General features: G+C 40.9%; 1 protein-coding gene across 1 annotated transcript in view; it reads left to right on the plus strand.

Moving 5' to 3' along the window:
• Positions 1–24,536, plus strand: part of THRB (thyroid hormone receptor beta) — a gene marked incomplete at its 5' end in the record, with an annotated part of 301,539 nt that overhangs the window by 57,259 nt on the left and 219,744 nt on the right. The window contains one exon of the mRNA XM_084619845.1: positions 21,205–21,234. The remainder of the gene's footprint in view (positions 1–21,204; positions 21,235–24,536) is intronic.

Genomic DNA, 24,536 nt, shown 5'->3' on the forward strand with positions numbered 1-24,536 from the left:
AACTGGGTAAGGAGATCTACAGGGGAAAATGTTGATAGTCCTTTAGCACCTTGCCCAGGCCTGGAGTTTGCACTGGAAGAGACAAGTTTCTCCCACCCTTGTAATCCTGAGAAATGTTTGAACTGCCATAAGTACTACATCTTTGTGGCTTTAGCAAGAGAAAACCATCACCTTTATTTTGAGACAACATAATGCTCTTTTGCTTTCTATTGTGTTTTTCATATTTAAACAGTGTTTTAAAAAGAGAGCCATAGCATCAGCCACTTCCCTCTATGTAACCCTATACATCCAGTGAACATCCTCAATCTTATTATCAGTCTTTTTTTATTTAAAACAAAAATACCTTGCTGGAGACTAAGATCAAGAGAAATGTATGCTCTGGGATAGGCATCAGACAGACCCCATTTGAAGTCCCTGTCATTCACCTAATTATTAGCTCTCTTTGAACATAATGGGATTTCTGCATACATAGGAGAGGTAAACAGTTTCTCCTGCATATGTGTTGCCATTGCCCACCATTTCTTCTGCTATGGCATCTGTGTCCACAGACATACTTGGCTACTCTGATCACGCTGTGGACCTTTTCACTGTAACAGAAAAGCTGGGAATACAGATTTAACATAGGTCATGCCTCTATTTAGAGGACCAACAGAGCCTCAGGCACAAAACTGAGAACTACCTGTGGTTGGACTTTAGTGCCCATTAGACTTTGTAGCTCTCCTAGCACACCAAGAATTCTTCTCAGGACAGAGAACTGCAATCCACAAAACTGGCTATTTGCTTGGAGTGTCTTTTTTTCATTCTTTTATACTGTTGGGCAGTCTGTTAAGCCACGGAGCACTTCCTTTGCCTGTAGGCTGCATGTTGCTACATCAGGTGAAAAAGTCAGGATTTTCTCCTAATGGTCTTGCCTCTAGAGCAGGGGTGAGCAAACTTTTTGGCCCGAGGGCCACATCGGGGTTGCGCAACTGTATGGAGGGCTGGGTAGGGAAGGCTGTGCCTCCTCAAACAGCCTGGACCCTGCCCCCATCCACCCCCTCCCACTTCCCGCCCCCCTCAGAACCCTCAACCCATCCAACCTCCCCTGCTCCTTGACCCCTGACTGCCTCCTCCCAGAACCCCCCGCCCTTAACTGCCCCCTGGAACTCCACCCCCTATCCAACACCCCCCCCCGCTCCCTGTCTCCTGACTGCCACGACCCCTGTCCACTCCCCCTGCTCCCTGTCCCCTGATTGCCCCCCCAGAACCTCCTCCCCATCCAACCGCCCACTGTCCCCTGACTGCCCGCCAGGACTCCCCGCTCCCTTACCATACTGGAGCCAGCCACACCGCCGCGCTGCCCGGCAGGAGAGGTGGGCCAGAGTGCTGGAGGCACAGCGCGCTGAGGCTGCGGGGGAGGGTCCGGGGGCTAGCCTCCCCAGCTGGGAGCTCAGGGGCTGGGTAGGACGGTCTTGTGGACTGCGGGCCGTAGTTTGCCCACCTCTGCTCTAGAGCTTTAGAATATGAATGTTGTGGACAGCAGTAGACGGCCACGGTACACACTGAAGGAGGAAAGACAACGCAATGTTTTAACTAGTAGGGGGCAAGTTTACATATACTCATTGTTGGAAGACTGATATGACACAAACCTAGTTGGTTGTTATCAGTATAATATGTGTTTTGGAGAAACCATAAACATGTTTTACATATATAAACAATGTAATGTGTCCTAGGTGTAGGTCTCGTTCTTCTAGAGTTGCCTAATGACGGTGGCTATTGAGCACAGTGTTTCTGAAGGTTTGGTTTTTTGTGTGCCTGCCTGGTAGCTCTGTCCACTCTCTTACTAATTCACGTACCTTACTGAAGAAATCTTTTGAAACTATATGCCAGGTTTACACTCCCTATGAACATGGCTTGAACATCACAAACCTTACATAGTTGAATGAAAATTGCCAGCTTTTAAGCACTAGTGTATACAGATCAAGGGCAAAGCAGTATTTACTAGTATTAAAAAAGCACAGCCAAATCCTTCAGTTTCTATACAGACAAAACTGCCATTGTGTTCCTTTTTGCTTGGGAGTTTTGGTAAATACTTCAGGTTTTGGCAATTAGTCTGTGCATTCAGTGCTATAAATCTGATTATTTATTATTACTTTGTTTTTGTTTTTACTGTAGCATATAGGCACCCCACTCATGGGCCAGGACCCCATTGTGCTGTACAAACACAGAACAAAAAGACAGTCCCTCCCCAGAGAGCTTACAACCTAAGTATAAGACAAGAGACAACAAATGGATACAGACAGATAGCTGTAGGAGTACAAAGAAACAGTGCAACAATATTGATCAGCATGCTAGTTGGTGGTAACACCATAGCAACTTCTAACCGTTGTCAAGTTTTTTGTAGGCCTCATAGCAAAGGAGAATTTGAAGGTGGATAATGATGTAGCTTTGCCGTGGTTGTAGGGAGCTCTGATGACTTGTGAGGGGCAGCTTGAGAGAAAGCAAAAATGTGCTTCTTTGAAAATTTAACTGGTAGGCAATGGAGGCTGGCATAATGGGTCCATCAAAGGTAGGAGCGGACATTTCACCACGTAATGAGAAATGATAGGGTGGGGATGCGAAAGGACTATGTTTAGCACTTAATTCTGATCTCACATAGGTGGATGTGTATTAGTAGCGAGCTTACAGTGGCACAGCTGTACCGATGCAGCAGCACTGCTGTAAGATCTCCCGTGTAGCTGCTTTATGCCCGTGGGAGAGAGCTGTTCTATCGACATCATAAAACCATAGGTGCTGGAACTGGAGGTGCCTGCTGCACCCCCTGTCTTGAAGTGGTTTTTGACATTTACAGTTTGGTTCAATGGCTCTCAGCACCCCCACTATTATAAGCTGTTCCAGCGCCCCTGAATAAAACCACCTCCAGGAGCGGCGATAGCTATGTCGGCGGGAGAAGCTCATAGCGCTCTCCGTACCAGCACTTCTCTTGGTGTAACTTACATTGCTTGGGGGGGTTTCACCCCTTCTCCCCCCCCATACACAAGTGACAGAAGTTATACCGACAAAAGTGTTAGCCTTACTGTTTAGGTCAACACTGTCTTCTAAAAGCAGCTTCCACACTTCTGTTTCAGAGATCAGAGCTCAACCTGTTAAGCCTAAGTGAAATTTCGGTGTATTCCAATACATGTACAAGACATTTTACTTTTCTTTCACTTATGACAAGATGACAACATATTGCATCTGTTTTGTCTTATCTCCTAATAAACAGGCAGATGCCTTTTGGTCTCTCAAAATGTAAAATATTAAAAGAAAGCACGACTGATTTATTTTCTCTATCTAAGAAAGGCTATAAAGTTTTTCTGTAGTTGCCAGTTGGAAATAACCTGTGTTTGTTTTTCAGAAAAAAAAGCCACCCCAGTGGGTTTTTCATTATTTTTTTAACCTTTGTGTCACTGAAGTATTTACATGAACATACTGTATTTTTGCAGGTTTTTGATCAGGAAACGTTGCCTTAAATTTTAAAAGCAACTGGTGACTTGGGTGACTCCATGTTTGGGTGAACAACTCGAGACATCTTAAAGTGGGCCTGATTTTCAGATCGCATGAGCTCAGTACTTTCTTAAAATTAGCCCCATTTAAGGTGGCTCAACTTGGGCACCAAAAAGTTAAGGCACCCTAATTCACTAGATACTTTTTAAAATATAGGCTGTTAGGCTCTGGTTTCATGACTGGAAACTTTAATTGGTCAAAAACATTAATAGGTAATGTAACTCTTCTTGCTCATCTTATTTTTCAGTGTTCATAGTGTTGAATTTACTTAGTGATCAGTATCAGAGGGATAGCCGGGTTAGTCTGGATCTGTAAAAGCGGCAAAGAGTCCTGTGACACCTTATAGACTAACAGACGTATTGGAGCATAAGCTTGCATCCGACGAAGTGGGTATTCACCCACGAAAGCTCATGCTCCAATACGTCTGTTAGTCTATAAGGTGTCACAGGACTCCCTAAAAGAACAGGAGTACTTGTGGCACCTTAGAGACTAACAAATTTATTAGAGCATAAGCTTTCGTGGGCTACAACCTACTTCATTGGATGCTGTAGCCCACGAAAGCTTATGCTCTAATAAATTTGTTAGTCTCTAAGGTACCACAAGTACTCCTGTTCTTTTTGCGGATACAGACTAACACGGCTGCTACTCTGAAACAGGACTCTTTGCTGCTTTTAAGTGATCAGTGTTTACCAAACATCCTTGTATGAGTTTATATGATTATGCAAGCCAAAAGTTGAAGGGAGTAGTAGGAAACAAGTTGTTCAGTGGATTGAAGTAATGACAACAGGCAGTTATTCTAAAGTAAAATGTAAACATTGTCAAGAGTTTTTTAGTACCAAGATTTAAGAATTTATAGAAAGTGAAGAAAATTTGTTTCTTCAGATTCTTCAAGATCAAATGTGCCATTGAATGACAGTTCGTCTATTGACATTGAAAAGCAGAACACTGAGTCTGATCTTCCAAATGATACATTTTTAAATCCATCTTTGTCATCAATAAATAGCTACGATGATAATGCTGACGATGATAATGCTGAAGAACTACTGACAGGGATTCACATTAGCTTCATTTGGAAACAATCTCTATTTGTCTTCAACACCCAAACAATGGCACAGATTGATTAGTCATAAAAACAAAAAATTAAACTTGATGAGAAAGTCACAACTATTCTTGATGTTAACAACATCATTTTCAACACAGCATTTCAAATGAGCAATTTCTTTAAATTGGAGGTACTTCACCCTTGATGTACTCCTCCTGACAGGTTTAAACTTGTAGGGTCACTACCAGCTGTTATGAGTGGAGAAACAGAGGAAAAATTAAAGGAAGAACAAAAATAATCAACTTTGCTATTAGCGCAAACTGGTAGATAGAGGATCAGAAACACCTGATAATGGCTACAAGCACCCAGGGAAAAATGTGTTCATATTCAATAGTTTTGATTCTACATCTGAGAAAACCAAATAATATTGTCTCCAGCTTACTGAAGATGCCACCCAAGAATGCAGAATAAAGTATCACAAGGAAGTCTTTCACCCTTATTGAGAGACTGAAAATAAAATGAAAAAGCTGAGGGAAATTCTCAGGGGCAATCACCCTAAACTTCTGACATATAGGTGTTCAGCCTACTATTTAACCTCACAGGGAAAGAAGCAACACTGTACTGAAAGTTAAAGGTCAAAAACCTTTCTGCACCCTCTATCAGTCCTTTAGCTGGTGGATTGATGTTGCAACTTTCCAGCGATCCCCAGTGGAATTCTTAGGAAGATTGTGACTCTATGTTTGAATCCAGCTACCACAAACATGTTGAAATTTTCACTGAGCACAAGACTTTGATTAAAATATGCATTTTGCACAACAAGAAAATCTGTCCTGATCTAATTAACAAAGAACTGAAACAGCATTATGACAAAAATTAAAAAATGATTCAGAGAAGTTATGGAATGTTTCCATTTCATGTTCCACATGACTAATCTTAAACACAAAGGTCATAGGTTGAGCCTGAAATAGTAAAGGGAGGTTAAAATATGTTTGATGTAACATTATTCTGAGTTCCTTCCTTCTCTCCTAACGTTTAAAAGTCAAGAGCTAGAATTCTACTCTCTTGAAACTAATGAAGATATACATATATCACTGAAGGCAAAATTTACAGGCAATGGGGTTGCATAAGTGTTACTTAACACCTAATTTGGCCTGCAGAACCTTTATTACTGATGATAATGTTCAGAGGTAAAGAACTCAGCTTTGGGTCTCAGAGCTCAGACTGAATCTGCAAGGCTGGCAGTCAAGGGAAAAAAAATAATTTTACTTGTAAATTGAACACACCTCTCTCAGCAACCTAAGTTGGTCCAATAAATGATATTATCTCACTCGCCTTGTAACTTTAGGGAAATCACTGGCAGCCAATAAAGGCTCAGGAATGAGCCTACAATTTCCATTTTACAGAGCCACTTTTCAAAAGCAGCAGCAGACTTTTCACTGATTCTTCATGTGAAGGGACTATGGATGAGCGAAATGCAATAATGTATTCAGGCCATAACATAAAAATAAACAAAAAAGTTCAAAAACACCAGCCATCACTTAGGTACAAAATATAAGAAAGTCTTATAGCCAGTGACATAATCTAAAGGCAAACGGGGAAAAAAAGAGTTTTAAAAAAAAAATCACCACAGATTTCTACAACTGCTGTCATACTTGTTTAAAGAGACGCTAGATAGTAAGTCAAGACTATGAAAATATAAATTCTTGTTGTCTCCAGGGAATGAGAATCTTTCATACTTAATGACTTAACATTGTCCTACATTCTTAGACCATATACATTTCAGTAAAGGGCTGCTAAATTGGCTCAAGTGCATGCACTTTTAACATTGAACTGTTTTTGATTTATCTATGCAACCAAAAAAGTGTCTGGAAAATTTCTCAAAACTTGGAAAACATCTTCCTTCCCGCCCCCCCACCCCCCGGGCTTGGATAATTAAAAAAAAATCTGACTGAAACTTGAACAAAGTTCTAAAACCTTTACCTTTGTGATTAAGAACAAGTATGTCACCCCAAAGGGCAATTTTTCCAGAAAGTACTTCTAAAAACTACACCTCAGAATGAGAATGCTCAGTACCATAATTATAACATAACTACGTCAATGTTTTAATGATACTTTGCCTGAGCCATTTTGTCCTAATTATGCTGATTCATCTGAGTCAGCCGCTAATGAGAGTTCTCGTTTCTCCTATGACAGATAAGGCTAACAGCCCAGCAGGTGGCAGACTGCCAATTCAAATATTTGATTGATTTTACATGGTTGAAATTAACACTTTATGCTCAGGTTGGGATAAGAAATCTCTGGTTAATGTTCTGCACTGATTCTAGGCATGATTACCATTTTTTATCATTGAGATTTTTTGAATGATCAAGCAACAGCTGCTGCACACTCCACAGAGAAATGAAAATATCAAGTTAAACACACTAGTCAAGTGATTTTATCATCCTACACTTCCGACATTTTCTCATACAAAGAATTTCTTCCTGACAGCTAAATAGCAAACGCCAGCATTAAAGACTTCTCTGCCAAAGAATGGAAGCTTGAAAGAGGAACTAGAAATATTGTGGCTAGTGATGTCCATTAATTTAAGCACAAGGACACTGAATTTCTTAATAAGAGAGACACAAGGTGGGTGAGATGGTTGGACCAACTTCTACTGGTGAGAGAGAGAAACTTTTGAGCTACACACCGCTCTTCCTCATGGGATCCCAGAACCCAGGCTCCAGCCTGAGCCTGAATATCTATGCTGCAATTTTAGAGCCCTGCAGCCTAAGCCCATATCGGCTGACATGGGCCGGCCTCAGGTTATTTTTACTGCAGTGTAGACATACCCTGTGTGTTCTCTCACTTTCCCACATGCACCGATCTAAATCAGTACTCCACCCAAAAGTTTCTGGATTGGTTCACACATGCTGTTTATTCACACATGCTGTTTATTCTTAGGTGGGGCTTACGTTTGCAGATAGGTATGAACTCATCCTTCAATTAACATATCAACCTCAGTGGGGCTTTCACTCAACCCATAACAAAGTTTCACCTAGCTCACAACAACGTATATAAAAATTAATATGGAATTAAGAATGATGGGTAGAGTGGCAGTTGAGGATAATCTGTTTAGATGGGGGGAAACAGACAATAAATAATATAATAGACTATGGTCCTATTTCCAGGAGTTGGGGCAAGCAACTCTCAAAGAGGTTATACTTTGATAGGGAATGTATTCAATTTTGATAAAAATTGTTTCTATGATGCAAAATCATCAAGTTGTGAATTTTGGCCCCAATTCAGGAAAGCATGTAAGGGTATGCTATTAAGGTAAATGCTAACACATACCTTAAGCACCTGTTTGTGCTTAAGCATCCTTCCTATATAGGCCTGGTCTACAGTGGAGGGGGGGCGGAGGGAGATCGATCTAAGTTATGCAACTTCAGCTACACGAATAACGTAGCTGAAGTCGACATACTTAGATCTACTTACCACGATGTCTTCACTGCGGTGAGTCGACTGTTGATGCTCCGTCATTGACTCTGCCTGCGCCTCTTGCTTTGGTGGAGTACAGAAGTTGATGGGAGAGTGCTTGGGGGGTAGATTTATCGCTTCTAGACTAGACGCGATAAATCGACCCCACTGGATCGATCGCTGCCCGCCGATCCGGCGGATAGTACAGATATACATAGAGATGGTTCTGTGAATCAGGACCATGGTTAGTCTATGTAACTACATGATATTACTTCTGCTGCCCTTATCCTTCCTCCTTCTCTCCACTTTTCTTTTCTGGTTGTTTGTGGTATCTTGCATTAGGCCCTCATCCTCTAGCTGGATCCATGTGGTTGGAATCAGTGAGGTTCCTGTTGGCATAAAGATTTGCCCATGTGGAGCCAGTTGTAGGATCAGAGCCTTAGACGGTAAGCTCTTTAATACTGTGTTATCCTGTGTATTTGTAAAGTATCTGCAAAGGTGCTGGAACTAGGGATGCTGCCTGCACCCTCTGGCTTGAAGTGGTTTCCATCATATACAGAGTTTACAGTTTGGTTCAATGGCTCTCAGTAGCCACACAATAAAAATTGTTCCAGCACCCCTCAGTATCTAGCAGAATGGGACTGCAGTCCTTACAGGATCACAATATAAATAATATATGCTAATAATAATACAGTTGATTTTAAGTCACATGCAGCATTAATAATTGTTTTTGAATGTTTAAGGCTAACCTTAAAAGCCAGTACTTATTCTGCATGCTCCGGCCTGCCAATAATAAATTGCTTACAGAAATTAGACCAGATCTTGCATCATGACCTTAGAAAAGAGGTCAGAAAACTCATTCTTGTACCTGTTTTACTTCTGGTAGTGAACTTTCTTAATGATGCCCTGACTCTTTCAAATGGAAAGTCAGCTAACAATGAAAGAGCCTCTAGGACCAGATGATCCCAATATATTTTTATACAAAATGTATTGATTTTGTTTGTGATCCCTTACTTAATATTTTAATTATGTGAGGAAATGTGGAATTCTTCCTGACTCTACAAGAATAGAAATCATAACAGTCTTCATTAAATTAAATAAAGATTGTGGTCATATATTGTGGAACAATTTCTCTATTAAATTCCCTATATAAAATATAGTGCCAGAAGGCTATAAAAATGAATGTGTCTTTTAATTCAGATGGTGAATTTTAAAGATGTCTCTGGCTTTCCCTGTTCCTGGGAACACCTGGGTGGCAGTTCTGCCCCTACACTGGCTGGTAATGTCCCCTAAGTGACAGTAATGTAGTAGGATATCTCCAGAAATCACTATGCTCCTGTCACACCCCCTTGTACCCTCAACATTCCCTCTCTGACAGTGAGGACCAGGAAGGCTGGCTATGTCAGTCAGGGATTCCCCTGCTTTGCAGAGCCCACAGCTTCCCTGTTAGAATACCTTTTAAAAATTAATAATTAAAGGCTAGGTTGGTGAAAGGGTCAAAACCCAGCTTTTAATTATTATTTTTAAATAAATGTTGATCCATTGATATACTGACTCTAAGCTGGCTGCAAGATCTTTTGTGTGGTCAACATCTTTAAGGCCTCAGGCTCACTAGCCATTGCTGCCTTTGGTTGGGATGGGTAAGTTAATGAATTCCTCATTTTTCACTGCATTGGCTTCAATTGACTCCTCAGGTGCTTGACAGGGCATGCTGTGGGAGGCTGCAGGTACTATCTACTTCCTCTTGGGCTCTGCTTCCATTTTCATTGTCAAGACTTGATGCAACGGATGCATTTTGGCTGTGCTGGAGTACATCGTCCAGCTTTGGAGTTGTTTTACATATTTTTGGCATGAAACCAGTTCTTTTCTTCCGGGCCTTTATGCCTTGCATTGGTAGGTGCTTCAAGCTGTGTCTTTCTATTCCACCCTCCACCCCCACCCCACCCCCAATGCACTGAGGTTATTTCATTTGTCTTTTAGTTTCTCTTACTTGATCTCTGATGGAATGGGGGAATGAAGTTGGCTCAGTAGCTTTAAGAAATACCACATGATACATGTCACTGAATGATACCCTTGGCCAATGATCACCATTAGTGTATTGTGGGCTTTGGAACAAAACATGACAGGCTGTGGCATGGTGTCTCTTCCAAGATGTCATCTGCATGCCATCAGTCCCAGATCCTAAGGCCTGGCTGCTTCCACTAACTCTGATAAGTCCAACATGCATACTTTCAAATACATTTTGTAATAACTGAGTTCATGGTTCTCTGTCTTCCCTGGAACAGTTGAAAACACCACTAACACCTACACAGTGGAGTGCAGCTGTCATGGTGATTGCAAATCAAAGTTCCAGGGAAAGCTCTCATGTAATGTAGAAGATATTCTGATTGATGCATCTAGTTATAAAGATAAGAAAATCACTTAAAATTGTTTTATAGTTTATTAAAATAAAATGGAAATTTAGATGTGTGTGCCAGTCATTATTCTGACCAATCTGGTTGTATGTTGTACCTCTTTCTCCCACCTTTTTATTTCTTTTTGTCTTTTAAAGCACATGCCTAATTTTAAATACACAAGTACAGTAGAACCTCAGAGTTAGGAACACCTTGGAAATGGAGGTTGTTCATAATTCAGAAATGTTCATAATTGAACAAAACGCTATGGTTGTTCTTTCAAAATTTTACAACTGAACATTGGTTTAATACAGCTTTGAAACTTTATTATGCAGAAGAAAAATGCTGCTTTAACCATCTTAACGTAAATGAAACAAGCACAGAAACAGTTTCCTTACCTTGTCAAATCTTTTTTAAAAACTTTCCCTTTATTTTTTTAGTAGTTTACATTTAACACAGTACTGTGTTGTGTTGGCTTCTTTTTCTTGTCTTTCCTTTTTTTTTTTTTTTTTTTGGTCTCTGCTGCCTGATTGCATACTTCTAGTTCCAAATGAGGTGTGTGGTTGACTGGTCAGTTCATAACTTTGGTGTTCATAACCCTGAGGTTTCACTGTAGTCCCATGTGCTTACATACCTTGGAGAGTTATGGCCATGACTGGTGTGGAGAAAATAAATAAGGAAGTGTTATTTACTCCTTCTCATAACACAAGAACTGGGGGTCACCAAATGAAATTAATAGGCAGCAGGTTTAAAACAAACAAAAGGAAGTATTTCTTCACACAGTACACTGTCAATCCGTGGAACTCTTTGCCAGAGGATGTTGTGAAGGCCAAGACTATAATGGGGTTCAAAAAATAACTAGATTAATTCATGGAGGATAGGTCCATCAATGGCTATTAGGCAGGATGGGCAGGGATGGTTTCCCTAGCCTCTGTTTGCCAGAAGCTGGGAATGAGTGACAGGGAAAGGATCACTTGATGATTACCTGTTCTGTTCATTCCCTCTGGGACACCTGGCATTGGCCACTGTCAGAAGACAGGATACTGGGCTAGATGGACCTTTGGTCTGACCCAGTATGGCCATTCTTATGTTCTTATTGATAGTATGATCTGGGCACAGAATTGCTTTTATAGATCTGTAAAGTGCCTAGCACATTTTGGGTATTACTGGACTATATAAATTATTAAGAATTAATAAAATACCAAGCTTCTATTTGACAGTATGATGTAGAGTGGGATTAAGGGAGACTAGAACCTATATGGAATACTACAGACTATGAAATTTGTTCTAAAGCAGGTTATATTATCATCACTCTGGTTTTCCTACTGGGGAATATTGTTCAAATGGTAGCTTTTGCTGAGACTATTAGTGACAATGAAAATATTGAAATAGTGAAAGGTATTTTTAAAAAGAATTTTGGAAAATTCATTGATATATAATAGACAGAATATATTCTCACACAGAAATTTTCTTTGAAAGACATTAAGGTTAAAAGGGTGCCACATGGATAACTGGACTTCTTTGTCAGACCTCAATGACAGTATTTTTACATAAGAATGGCCATGTTGGGTCAGACCAAAGGTCCATCTAGCCCTGTATCTTGTCTTCCAACAGTAGCCAATGCCAGGTGCCTCAGAGGGAATGAACAGAGCAGCTAGTTCTTTTAGGCCCTAGTTTCACTATCAAGTCTGACCATTTTAACTTTACTTGCCATTTTTAACATTTAATTTCTTTTCAGAGCTGTCTAAGTTTCTCGCTGTGGTTTGTGAGGAGGTGGTAAACATTCCTAGTGATTGCAGTGACATTTGCTGATGATGGCCATATATGACTAATCTCAGGCAATTTTTTATTTAAACTCCTCCAGCAAGATGTTGTAGCCTAACAAGATAAAAACCCTCAGAACTGATATTTACCTTTCTTGTTGGAGCTAATGCCAAGATCTTCTGGAAAACTAAAAGGCATGACTGAGCTAAACTGGATTAGGAATTGAAGTGGTGTGTTTAGTGCTTTTGCATTTCTTCAAATATCTATACAGTGCTGTATAAAAGCTATTTTCTAGTATTTGTCTTTTTCATTATTTTTATCAATGGAGATAGGAACACAAACTACTATGTTTTAGTCCAGCATTGATTTACATGATTATTTATGATTGATTTATTCTCTCTTTAATGGCTAGTTTTTATTTTGAAATCTTTCTTGTGTGAGAGAAACATGGAAAAAATGTCTTCCTCCACAGATCAGATACTCCACAATTTAAAATGATTCTTTTAGGAATTTCTGTATAATTAAAGAAAATGTGGTTTTGTTTTTCAATTATATTATAGGTATTAGTTCTGTATTCTGTTTGTGGAATATCACAGCTGTCACTCAGTGGAAAGGTCTTTTGCTATAAATATAGAATTAATAATAGGGAGTTACAAAGCTATAAATATTCTGAGGGGCTCTGGTGGCACCAGGAAACGACTACACATAGCTAATTTTAAAAAGAAAGTCACTGTGCTTAGATTGTGGGACTGAGGCCCCTTTACATTTCTCTGGCACTGTAAAAAGGCCTTCCAGGAGGTGTCACTCATATAAAGGGAACTTAGTGTAAATGGGAATCAAGCCCACAATCTCTTTCATGATTTCATACGTAGAGCTGAATGTGATATTTTGAAGCCGTGCATAGATGTCAATCCTTCTTTTTACATACCATAAAAAACTATGACTGATCAAATCATGTGTTTATTAATGTGAGTTAAGAAGACATACAAAGATAAATGTATGTCATGCCTATGATTTAAAAACCATGAAAGAGAAGTAGCCTTATGTTGGGGGGTTTCTCTGAAATCCAGTTTACAACTTGGTCTTAACACTGCTGTAATGCATGCTTAGGCAGGCACATGGATGTTGCTTGAAAACATTCATTCAGAATCAAGAGAGGACAAAGAAAGAAACCCTCCAATCTCAATACCTCCAAATGTTGCATTTAAAATGCAAACCTGCATCTAGATGTGAATTTTGCTAGTTGTCCCCAGGGCTCAAGGGCTGGACCTACAGGTAGGCAACGTGGGTGACTGCCCAGGGCGTCGTGATCAGGGGGTGCCATGGTCAAGAGGGTTTAAGTCACCTCGGTGATGGCAGCAGTGGCAGCAGCAGCTCCCTTGGCTTGCTGGGGTGAAGCGCAGCTGCCGGAGTCTAACACAGCCAGGGAGTGATGGAGGGGGACTGCCACGCCCAGCCTGGCCCAGCTGTGGGGGGTTTAGAAGGTGCAGGGCTGTGGAGCTGCTGTGAGGCTCCCTGTTCCTCCCTGCAGCCCCCGCTGCCATGCACTCAGGCCTGCAGCCAGGGGCTGCATGTGGCTGCACATCCCTGCCCCCTCCCCGGCACATGCTGGTTCCTGCAGCCCGAGCAAGCTGCAGGCAGTCCCCTGCCCTGCCCTGCCCTGTCTCTCTCTCCTACTTCAGCCCAGATGGCAGTGGGGAAGCTGCCTGAGTAGAGAGCTGGGCTAACGCCTGCCTGCCCATTTCCAGGAGATCTTCCCCCTTTGGCCTCCCCCACAGAATCATCTGTCGCAAGGTTTGTCCCTGTGCTTGCTCATCTAGAGGGATAGGTGATTGGGGGGCAGGGGGAGAGGGGGAAGAGCTACACATCACTGCAGAGCAGGAGTAGGGGAGGGGAGGAGGAAGGAGAGAGCCTTGGTAGAGAGCCACAGCCCCCTGGTTCTGCCCCACTCTGTGGGGGAGGATTCCCCTGTGTGGAATGGCGCAGCAGAACACTATGGGCGGGGGGTTTGGGGCCCCTGGGTAGGTGCAGCCAGGGGAAGGGCACCATTTCCCCTGAGACTAGCCCTGATTGTCCCCATCTTTCTTAGCAAACACCCAGATCAGAAAAAGTGTGAACACTGAATTGTTGAAAATCTGTATCCAGATTTGAATTTAGCATCCCGAGCCCATCTGTAGTTTGGGCACTTCTTCTCAGTCCAGTGGAAGTCCTTCCATTGACTTCAGTGGGTATTGGATTGGGCCCTACATGCATGAAATTCTTGTAAATGTTTCAGAAGAACAAAGCTGGTTCCTGAACACATGGTAGTGGTTCTCCCCAGAGAGAATGGATGCCCACTGCTGAGAACATGCTTTCAAAAATGTTGTGTGAGTGACCAAAATAGCACAGTTTAGCAGTGCTGACTTCTGATGAAATCTCAGCATCAGAATCTTACCTTTGCTCTTCATTTTAATGCCAAAAGTAATCAAATTATATGAACAAAATTAGAGAAATGAGATTGACATGGATTTAACAGATGTAGTTATTTTTGTAGTAAGGTTTTATTTTTCCTTTTAAAAACAAAGCATGTCTGGTTGTCTCTTAATTTAATTTAACTTTTTAAGTAAAAAAGAAAACTTTAAAAAAAGAAACTAAAAATGCATAAAATAGAGAAATTCTGCATAAATGAACTTGAAGTCTGAGCTGCATTATGGTGGCAAAAATGCCTTTTCATCTCCTCAACTATAAATTTAAATAGAGTTTATAATAGAAATGCTGCAAGTAATTTACAATGCAGTGTGAATGTGTTACTGAAACCAAAGAGTGCAGGAAAGGGGAAATCACTGGACCAATTGTACAGTTCTCGTGCATAGGTCAGAAAGATTTGGAGATGGTCAAAGAGAAAACGCAGTAGAGTCTTTGAGGGAAAAGAGAAGGAAGAGGGAGGAAAAAAGGGTCAACGAGATTCTGTTCTGCACTTGATTGGTTGTCATGGCAAAGAATGTGAAAAATGAAGGCTTTGTCATGGGGAAAATTTGAAAGTTATGATTTTGCTTTAAAAAAAAAAGAATTTATAGGTCACATTATGTAATGCACAAAAAAGGTTAAAGGACCAGGAACAGAAGAATAGCGTTAGGGGCTGTGGATCCTCTGCTTTCTCACAGGGCGCATGGCACTAGACCGCACATTCTCAGCCATACATGGGTATCTTCACCCCCTGCAGAGGGTCGGTCACTCGCAACAGTGGGTCTTCAGCTCCCTGCAGGGGTCACAGGCAATGTGCAAAGCAAAAGTGATGACATCTTTATTCCTCTGCAGGTGGCACAGGCTGCTCAGATGGAAGCAGTGCCTTCTTCAGACCCCGGCAGAGAGCTACATAGCAAGAACTCATAGAGGTCCTGAAAAAAGCAAGAAGCCACATAATTCGTGACTTCTATGATAGCCAACCAGCCAAAGCAATAACAAATGAATTCCAAATAACTTGTTAGGATTAATCAAGGAAATAAATAAAGATTGAAGAGAGAGGAAAACCAGAGTTGAACAGAAATGTGTGTAATCCTTGTATGTGCATCTCAGAGTCTGATTCAGCTCTTTGTTCAAGAAAATGGCATAACTTGAAACATGAACTCTGGCTGCTCATGCTGGATGGGCAGCAGAACTTACACCATTTGCTGTTGGCAGAGATGTATGTAACTATGTAGTTATGGGCTGGGTTACCATATTCCGCTTTCTGGCAACGATGGTTATTTTTTAATCCGTACCTATGCTTTGTTCGGATTCTTATATGTTTTTTCTCTTCTAGTCATGAACTTGTCCTTACAGCCTAATCCAAAAATGGGCTTTCCAGCTTTTGATCCTAGAGATAACATAAACCAGCATAATAATCGTGATTAGCATTGTATGAGAAGTAAACATTCTTCAGATGCATCTGCTGGATCCAAAGAGCTTAGTCCAACATACATATTTATATTTGTTTCAAACAAATATGCATACAGCCTAGCAATACATTGCTAGTATAGACAGTGTCATTTTTCAGAAAAGCTTGAGCATTTCGTGGATTGCAGTGTGCATTTCAGAGAAGTAAAAGGCATGTCACAATCTAGAGTTTCGGCATGCCAGGGCTTTAAACCCAGAGCTTTTCACTTCACAGAGTGGCAAGGCACAGCTTGCAAACTGCTGCAGTCCCCTCTCACCATCTGTATGAGCAATCTTCATTCTGTAGTGTTCTCTGTCATGCATATTCTGGAACAGTGAAATCTAATAGGCCTGACTCAGTAAAGCTGGAACAGGAAGAATTAAATTATGTCTCAGTACCAAAGAAGTTCCTTGCATCTTAAGGGAGAATTAGCTTGAGGCAGCTCAGGTGAGGTTTCTACTGCTGCCTTTCCTTGGATTTTCCACTGGTGGGAATCTTAACTGGGAGCAGGAGTTTGTCCCTGAATTAGTACATTCTCAGTCACCCTGACTATTCTCCTTTTCTAGTTACTATCATCCACTTCTTGGGCTGTGTTGGCTTCCAGTGGGTTCATGTGCAGCCCCGTTGCTCAGCTAGTCTCCTGGTCTTTCCACCAGCAGAGCCTTTAACCAGGATTTGTGCCAGAGTAAATGAACATAAATGCTACATGACATGAATCTGACTAGAAGACTAGGACTTTTAAGCTGTTTTAGTAACTTTGAGAGAGATATTGTGTCTCTGCCCCCGGATTGATTTGCATTGATCTCATCAATGTGATGAGATCATGAGGAGGAACCAAGAGGAAAACAAAGAGGGAGAGTAGTCAGTGGAGGATTTCAAAAACAAAGAAAGCATTTTTTTAATTGGATTCAGAAGTGAATGTGGAATGAGGGGACTTGAGTGAGAATAGAGGTGATGCTTCCTTGTATGAATAAATGGAAAAATACTGCCCTGATACATTCACTTGGCTCTTTGCTCAAAGACCTCCTAGCAGAATGTGGCAATAATATCTGCATTATGTAAAGTCTTCATTGATGCCTTTTCTTTTATCACCTAGCAAATGGTTAACACACCGTGATCACTTGATGGACATGGCTGAGAGAGATGCTAGAGTAAAACCCCATTTTTAGCGATTTGAGTATATTTGTTATGTGGCTATATAGGAAGTTATGGTTATTGCTGAGCTATGTTGTTGTACCTCCTCCTTCGCAGGATTTAATGTACAACATAAAATCATGAAACAATACGGATTAAAACAAGACTATGGTCTTCGTATTTTTAGATCTCAATGCAATTCAATTTATTTTCTCAACCTGGTAGAAGGAACAAATTTTCCTGCACCACTAACATATTTACATGCAGTATAGATATGATTAGAAGGCTGCAACTGGTTAGTTGAGCAGTGCTAATCCTCCGGAGGACTAGCAACAAAATTGCAACAGATCAAGATCTTCCCTCTGCCAACTGCATAAAAATAACAATGTTTACAATGTTATACTGTAATATTTTATTTGGGCTTGCTCCTCACAAACTGGAGTCCATGACAAAACTCCCATTAATTTCAACAGGAGTAAGATGGATCATGGGGCTTTTGTAAGTAAATTTGTAAACTGGGCGGGTAGCAAAGTGCCTTCATAGGAACAATTTCTGGCATTTGTTTTGCTAATAATGAGTTTTTTACAATTTATGAAAGTGGTTTATAAAGAGATGTTCAGAAAAGCCCTGAGCTTATAAAGGGATTTATTATTTTCCTAAGATGAATTGAAAGGACAATGTCAAATGCCTTGCTGTACATTAAATTCTTGCTGAATGTAAAGGATCTTTGTTGCTTAGTGTTGGCAGCAATCAATTGCTTTTGTTTCTCTAAGTTGTACTTAATGGACTTTTAAGATATATTTAATTGGAAGCCCAATACATGGCAGAATGATTCTAAGTTAATACATTTGATGGCGCATATCCTGGAATACAGTTAGAAGAAAAAGTACTTTGTTGATCAAAGAAATGTGACATATCTGAATATCTGAAGGAAATCTATGAGCTCTGGTTGTAGAATTCTTCCCCTCCCTATGAGGGAACATAATATCGCCAAGCATGAGAGCATGGTGTACTGTTATCATTAATATTGCATGTGACTTTTAAATGCCCACATGTAGCCCTCTCCTGGGCTGTCAGGAGGTTTGCACACACAGAGCCCTCTGCTGGGGTAGCAGGAGGGCCCACACACAACCCTCTGCTGGGGTGGTTGGTTGGTGGAAACCCCCACACATAGAGTCTTCAGGTGAGGTGCAGCTGAAAATCCCTTGCACCTGGGTAGAAGACAGCGTGTCTCTCATCTGAAGACAGAGAGGCCCCAACCTGCATCAAGAGGTGCAGTTGTGGGGTCCTCCCTCCTCCAGAAGATAGCTCTTGTGTGAGTGGCTCCTGACCTCACCAGCTTAAGGAGGGAGTGGGTTTGGGGGGGAGAGGGGAGGGGGAGGGCATAGTGGGATGCACCTTTGGTCGTAGGTTGCCCTAATCCAGCCTGCCCTTTAATAAACATCTGGATCAGATGAGGTCTGTTATCTGGATCTGTTCACTCAGTGTAAGCCTAGCTTTATCTTTCAGTACATTAGGATATTTTCTGGTAGATCTAAAACCATCCATAATCAATTTTAACTCCTCTTTTAAAAGTATGCAGCATCAGTTAGATGTGTCTTCAAGCACTGCTGGCTGTAAGTGTATTTATGGTGTGAATCATTTTTATCACAGCTTTGCTTCAAAAGCTATGGATCACACCACAAGCCCAGAATCTATTGATATAAGTTCCTGGGTGACCATATACCAATATAAATTGGTACTTCTAATTATTACTTTCTAAATCCCTCTGGCATCTGATGTAGCTAGTTTATGTGGAGTGTGGGAGGGGGTGTGGTGTGCAGGAAGGGTTAAATGATAATGATGATTAATAATAAAGTCCATTCACTGATCTCAAAGTTCTCCCACCTTGTAACACCTACATAAGGTAGGTATTATTACCCCTTAGGAAACTGAAGCACAGAATAAAGCAACTTCCCTCATGTCACAAAGGAAATCTGTGACAGCTTGGAACAGAACCCAATTCTTTTGACTTCCAGCACCGTGTCTTACTAAAAGACCATCCTTCATCCCCAGGCTTGCTTCCTTACTGGCCCAGTAGTTGAAATAGTATATCCAGCAAGGTACTCCATTCCTTGTCCACAAAGGAGAATTCAGCACATGTTCTGTGTTTACTCTGTGCGAGGGACCACTTTCTTATCAAGGTTGGTCAGCCAGTTGTAAAGAATCTGGGATGCGTTATGTCCTCAGTTACACTGTGCATGACTTCAGTGGGTGTTTTGCGTGAGAAGGGAGAGCAAGATTTGGCTCATGCTAGAATAAATCCAACTCAATCTTATCAAAGCTATGGGTAGTATCCAGTGTTACAGTGACTGTTGAATTTATTTCTTGATTTCCGTAATGTGTGCAAAACCCTCCTTAAGGTGTCTATAGCTGGTATCCCAGACCTAAAGCCTTACTGGGAAGTATGAATCAAGTAATCTGTTAGCTGTTAATTTTGTAAGTATCATGCCTGTTTTTCAGAAGAACCTGTGGGTGCTTAGTGCTGCTGGAATACACCCACAATATTTTTATAATCTTTCTTGAGTAAAGAAATGGACCTGTTGTTACTCCTTTTCCTTGGGATCTGTGTTGGAAATATTTGTAAGTTTTGTGTACATGTAAATTACTGGTTTCCACCAGCTGAGGATCTGGACCATAAAAATGAGATCTTATACCTTTTCTCAAACTGTATATTTGACTTCCTGAATTCTTCCACTTCAAGAATCTGTTTCTTTAAGTTTATATTCTATTTCTGTGCTAGATAGATTTTTAAAGGCCTTTTACAAAGCAGTAGTTAAAGAGGCTATAAGTTATGGCAGGAGCTGATTCTGGTATAGGGTAATATGCCTTACATTGATAAGCTCAGCCCAGCCATCTAAGAATCGCATTATTAAAGTCAGAAGAAGAAGATGGAACTTCAGTTGTTGAACAGTGTGATTATATTGATCCCATGCTTTGAGGCCAAGCTTTAAATTCAGTCTTGAGAAAAGGGATGGGAATTATTTTTACTTGTGTTTTCTTTACATATTAAATTACAAATGGAATTATTGGTGGTTAATGAGACATACTGTAGGTGCTGGAGGCTGAGAAGCTTTGGTTTGCTCACAATTCATTGCCATTCTCATTTGCCTTTTTTTCTTTGCACCAGACACGTTACAATCATTGCCAAATTTTATCTGATCTGGCTTTCGGGTTTTTTCCATGTTGCAATATATATTATGCTAATGTAGAAAATGAGTAAAGATAAAAGGCTTGATACTGTTCTCATGAATGTTAATGGTGATAAAAACTCCCATTTACTTCAAAGGGATCAGAATTGGGCCCACAAGTCATAACACTGATATCTTGCGTATTTCTTAGCTCAAATAGAGTAAGCTAGCCAAAGTTCACAGAAAACTAAAAGGTCAGTGAAATTAATAGTTGTATAACCACCCACATTTCATAATTCATGCTGAACTACCTGAGATGACCAAGAGAGTTTGAAATGGGTTGAATTTTCCATACCTTTGTCATTGTGAGGCATTTACCTTAACTCACTTAAGATGCAGGCTGAGGCTAACAGCAGTATACATATGTACAGTACATTTTCACACAGGTTTCTCTTAAAAAGTGCCAAGTATTCGTGAATTGTTACGTCTTCCAGGCAGGGTCTGTCTCTTACAGCACCTCATACGATGGGGCTCTACTGCTATACAGGTATAAAAATATCACTTGGCGTGAAAACAAAGCCATGAACTGTGTATGAACAGCCTGGGTTCAGATTACAAATTAGATCAATGACATGAATTGTTTTCATATTCTCACAATATTTTAAAAATTTGTTAAAAGATTTACACAATATTTCCATATAAAGTTGTTGAGAATAATTTTAACTCTGACGTGAGAAAATGTAGTTTTATGTATTTAGTGAATAGTTTCAGAAAAGACCTTTTACAGAATGGATCTTTAATACAGGATTTCTTTACTCTTTTCAGCAAAGGTATTGAAAATGAAGTTCTAATGAGGTAACATTTCATTATACTATTTCCAGTGAAATATTCAGGTAATTCTGCTGATTTTTTTAACAAAACTGTCCAACATTTTAGGGTTGATACTAGTTAGATTGAGTCAATATGTTAAAGTATAGATTGAAAAGGGGAAGTCATTACATCCACTAATATGATGATTTGGTTCAGATGTTGCGGCATGTTTTTGTTTTGTTCCTCTCCCTAGTGAAGTTTCTAAATCCCAGCAGGCTGACTGCCCAGATTTTGAAACTTGTTTGGTCCTAAGCCATCAAGTGAAAAATATTTTTTCCAGTGTATGGTACAATTTCTGCTATTTTGACGGTTAACTTGTTTGCCTGAAAAGAGAGTTGTTTTGCAGTCTGAAAATGAAATACAATGCTGTTGCCATTAAAAGATATGACTTTGTGCCCAGAAAGTCTTTGTGTTTTGAGACGTTTATATGTACTTGCCTTGTTGCATGGTTACTAGTGTGTATAACATCCATGAATGCTAATGAAAGTTACATGAGTAAATAGACCCGTGTGCATCCAAACAAGAATACTCTCCTTAAGACCGTTGTCCTTGGCAGAAATCACTAATTAATATTACATTACAACAGCAGCGGAAGTTTTCTCACATTGACCCAATAAATTTTCTCAGTTTTCTGGTGGGATCATGAATGGAAATGGTTCAATCTCCCCCTCTGTTCACTCCTGAGCGTCTGTCCTGGGACAGCCAAGAAAAGAGCTTGTTAGTCCTGTTTAATAATGTTTTTTGTGATGCTGACATCCGATTATTGGACACTCCCATGAGACCACCAATGTGTTTACCACAGGACACCAAGTAGCCTTTAGAGGTCAACAATTTTTGGTAACTACCATCCTGGGCTGATTTTGAAGTGACCTGGTAGACTGAAGATAAATCCCATATTCTGTATCCCATTTTCATTTCCCCAAATATACGAGGGCTTGGGAATGGAAAATACCATTACTTCTGGTAGCCAGAGAAATCTGTGCCTGCAAGGGGACGGGAAATAGTACACTCGATATTAGAAAACTTGATACAAATGTTTTTAATACCTTTTCTCTGACATTTATTTGAATTGAGGATTCTGGGTACTGAGTTGTAATCCCTCTTCAGTTGCCTAAGACCACACAATCCCCCTGTAACAACACATCACAGCAGCTGTCCCAGACCAGCAGCAGCCTAACCTGGTCCTTCCATTCCGAGTTGTAACTTGTTAAACATGCTTGAAACTCCAGCAGGCTTAAGGAACTCAATCTATTTAACTTCCTGAAGACAATTTTAAGAGGCAACTTGATTATGGTCTATAAATAGGTTTGGAAGGATTAGACTTTTCATCAGTAAATGTCAGTAAACATCAATTTCACCATGAACACACAAACCAATGAAAAAATATTTCCTTAGATGATGGTTGGAATTTACAGATAGACAAGATGAGAAAAATGCTGTTTGAGAACTTAATGTGCATAAAATGTGTTGTAATGGCAGTATTACACCATTATTGACACCTCCCCACAATGTGAAAATTTAAAATGGTAAAAATAGGGGAAAAATGCTTAAAATAAACACTTCGTCAAAATTACAAAAAATATAAATATTGAATTCTGCCAAGTCTGTCTCTGAGTACCTACACAGGGAGAAGATATTTGACATTAGAGGCCTCTTTAATCTAAACTAAAGAAGATTCAATAGCTGACATCTGAAGCAAGATAAATTCATACTGGAAATAAAAAGCACACATTTTTAACAGTGAGTGTAATTAACCACTGGAACAATTTACCAATTAATGCGGTAGATTATTCATCACTTCGAGTTATTAAATCAAGATTGATTATCTTTCTGAAAGATATTCCCTAGTTCAACCACAAATTATTGGGCTTCTTACAGAAATTAGTGTGTGAGGTTCTGTGGTCTGTGCCATGCGGGAAGTCGGATTAGAAATCTGAGTATCTGTGAACAAAGGTCCTTATACCAGAGTTTCTCAAACAGGGTCCATGGACCCCTGGGGGTCCCCAAGGGTACTCCAGAGGTTCTGTGGGCCCTGCTAATCAACTCCTCCCCCTCCTCCCTCCCTCAATTCCTCTCCTTCCCTCCCAGCACCTCCAGCTGTTCCCTGGCCTGAAGGAGGTGCTAGGAGGGAGCGGGAGGAGCAGGGACTTTGGGTCTGCACCACTCCTGGAAGTGGCCAGCATGTCCCTGCAGCCAATGGGAGCTATGGGGGTGGTGCCTGCGGGCAGGGGCAGCGCGCAGAAACCCCCCAGGCCCCTCAACTACGAGCTGTTGCTAGAAGGATGTGCCAGTTGCTTTTGGGAGTCACCCAAGGTAAGCGCCGTCCCCCTCACTGCCTCCCGCACCCCAACCCCCTGCCCCAGCCCAGAGCCTGCACCCAAATTCCCTCCCAGACCCCTCACCCCATCCCGCACCCAAACTGCCTCCCAGAGCCCATACCGTCCTCCTGCACCCTAATCTTCTCCTTCCCATAGCCTGCACACCAACCCCCTGCTCCAGCCTGATGAAAGTGAGTGAGGGTGGGGAGAACGAGTGATGGAGGGAGGGGGGATGGAGTGAGTGGGGGTGTGGCCTTGGAGAAGGGGGCAGGCAGGGGCATGGCCTCAGGGAAGGGGGCAGGGCAAGGCTGAGCGAGGGGACTTGGGGGTCCCTGAAAATTTTAAAATCAAAATGGGGGTCCTTGAGTTGTTTAAGTTTGAGAACCGCTGCTTTATACAATATAGGCTGCCACAGACATGGGTTGATCCTGCTTTGAGCCGGGGGTTGGACTAGATGACCTCCTGAGGTCTCTTCCAACCCTAATCTTCTGTGATTCTGTGGAATTTTCAATACTGTCACTGAGGTAGGTTGCTACTGTTTTATGGTGACTGAATGATATCATCTGAAAAAGTAAGAGTCTTTGAATTAATCCCTGAAGAAATTGATTAGACAGTGGGCAGAGTGCAGCTGATTAAGTGACATGCACATTTGCAATACATAATAATAATTTTAAATAGCCAGATCCCGAAGTTCTTGTTCAGTTTTTACTCAGTCCTTACTCAAGACAAAACTCTTATTTGTCTGAATGATGGCTTCATGATTTAGCCTAATTTATTCAATGACTTGCAGTTCATACTAAAGGTATTTAGTAGTTTATATGTGATGGTTGCCAAGCCGCCTATGTGGTCTAATTAGGAAATCCTTAATTTCTCCCTAAAATACAGTGAGAATTTTTTCCAGTTATTCTGACAATGTCTTGTAAATGCCATTCTTTGAACAAGAGCTATTTCAGGTCTGGTGTATCTGAA

Source organism: Lepidochelys olivacea, assembly GCF_965140295.1.
Source record: "Lepidochelys olivacea isolate rLepOli2 genome assembly, chromosome: 2".
NCBI classification, from domain to species: domain Eukaryota; kingdom Metazoa; phylum Chordata; order Testudines; family Cheloniidae; genus Lepidochelys; species Lepidochelys olivacea.